Genomic DNA, 2,530 nt, shown 5'->3' with positions numbered 1-2,530 from the left:
ATCATGGGAGAATAGAAGGGCTGTTATGCACAGGGACATAGCTTAAGGCGCAGGAGTGCATGGGAGGGAAGGACACAGGGAAGAGGGTAACTAAATGGAGGAAGTGGGAGGGGAGCTGTTGAATTGTGATAAATTGTGGTCAATGTCATGAGACAAAGTGTATGTGAACTGCTGTATGGAAAGTGAATTTGCTCTGTAAAGTTTCACCCAAATCACAATTAAAAAAAGAAAAGCATGTACACACAAAATTTAAAGTCAAATAGATTCTTATGAATTATGTGTTGGAAAAAAAAATTAACATCCTAATCCCTCTGCATCTCCATTTCTCATTCTCCTAAGGTAAGAACTTTAAGCTCTTCCAGATGTTTACCTGGCATTTTCTTGAATAATTCTGAAATTTATTAAGCTTTCCCAACAAATACTCTTTGAGTCTCATCACCATCAAGCACAGTTCCAGGTACTTGGGAAGCATTAGTAAGCAAAATAAAAAGATCCTTACCTTTGAGAAATTAAAATTGTAGAGGAGGAGGAACAGATAAAATATAATAAATAGTATTGCATAATATGTTAGACGATGATAAGTGCTATAGATGAAGGAGGCCATTGAGCAGAGTAGAGTATATCTGATGGATGAGGTGAAGAGATGGCAGGAATAAATAAGTAGTCAGGAGAGGTCTCCTTGAGACGATGACTTTTAAAACCTTGAAGAAAAGGCAGCATTTAGCCAAAGAGATTAATCCTTTCCAAGCAGAAAACAAAGGGCCTACAATGGGAAGGGGGAGCTCTGGTAGCATAGTGCCTAAGGCACTTGACTGCTAACCAGAAGGCTGGCGGTTCAAACCCACCAGCCACTCCTCGAAAAGAAGGTTGGGCAATCTTACTTCCATAGTGATACCGCCTCGGAAACCCAAGGAGGAGTCACTATGAGTTGGGTCCCACTCAACGGCACATAACAACAACAAAAACAACAATGGGAAGGTATCTGGTGTTTAAGAACAAGGAGGAAGGCAATCACAAAAAGACAAATATTGTATGATCTCACTTTTATGACATATTTAGAACAGACAAATGCACAGATACAAAAATTTAATTGCGGTTACCAGGGGAGGAAGGAAGAGGAAAATGGGTATTCATTATTTAGGAAGCATTGAGTTCCTGTTTATGGAGATAGAAGATTTGGCAACAAATATTGGTGATGGTTGCACAGCATGCTTGATGTAATTGGTAACACTGAATTGTACACATAAAAGATGTTTTAATTGGAAATGGGTTATTATTAAAAGAAAGAAAAAGAAATAAAAGATTTCATGTAGGCCAGTGGAGCCCAGCAAAGGGAGTCAAGCAGGGAGCTGCAGGCAATGAGTTCAGTAGAGAAGGGAGTCATGTGGGACTTTGCAGGCCATTTTAAGAACATCAGCTTTCCCTGTGCATGAAATAGAGTCAATCTAGGACTTTACACAGACAAATGACATGATCTACCTTGAATTTTAGAAGAATTATATTCTTGTATTTAGAATTGTCTAGAAGGATGTTGCTGTTGTAGTTGTTAGATGCTGTCATGTTTGTTCCAACTCACAGCAACTCTATGTACGATAGAACAAAACACTGCCTGGTCCTGCACTTTCCCTATAATCATGGCTGTGTTTGAGTCCATAGTTGCAGCCACTGTATCAATCCATCTCTTTTGCTGATCCTTTACTTTACCAGCCACTCCTAATAAGCACTTACTGATTAACATCAAAAGCTACAGCCTTAACTATTACACCTCAACAAAAAGAAATAAAATATCCTCACAACTGGACCAAAAAACATCATGAGAAAAGACTGGGTTGTCTAAGATTTCATTTTACTGAGATGTATAGTCAATATCCATGGAAACAGCAGTAAAGATAGTAAACGTGCTGCAAAAGATCTTTTTAAAATGTTCCAGTGCAAAGTTGTCACTTTGAGGACTAAGGTGCACCTGACCCAAACCATGGTACTCTCAATAACCTTATACTCATGTGAAAGGTGACCAAAGAATTGATGCATTTGAATTATGGTGTTAGCAAAGAATATTGAGTATACACCATAGACTGCCAGAAAAACAAATAAGTCAGTCTTGAAGGAAGTACAGCCAGAATGCTCCTTATAAGCAAAGATAACAAGCCTTCATCTCATGTACTTTAGACCTTTTATTAGGAGGAGCCTACAAGGATAAACCAACAGCAACCCACTGACATCAAGTCATTTTTTGACTAATAGTGACCCTATATGACAGAGTAGAACTGCCTCCATAGGGTTTCTAAGGCTGTAAATCTTTACAGAAGCAAATGCCACATCTTTCTCCTGAGGAGGAGGTGGTGTGTTTGAATTGTCCAACTTTTGGTTAGTAGCCTAATACTTTAACCACTGCACCACCAGACCTCCTCTGCCAACATAGCGACCCCTCCTTGGGTTTTCAAGGCATTATCTCTAAGGAAGTAGATTGCTCAGTCTTCCTTCCAAAGAGTGGTTGGTGGGTTTGAACCTCCAGCCTTCTCGTTAGTGG

The sequence above is a fragment of the Orycteropus afer genome, unplaced genomic scaffold, assembly GCF_000298275.1.
Source record: "Orycteropus afer afer isolate SDZICR_OR568_19922 unplaced genomic scaffold, OryAfe1.0 scaffold00701, whole genome shotgun sequence".
In the NCBI taxonomy this organism is placed as follows: Eukaryota; Metazoa; Chordata; class Mammalia; order Tubulidentata; family Orycteropodidae; genus Orycteropus; species Orycteropus afer.
The sequence above is the reverse complement of the archived record's forward strand: the minus strand, read 5'-3'. Positions refer to the sequence as shown.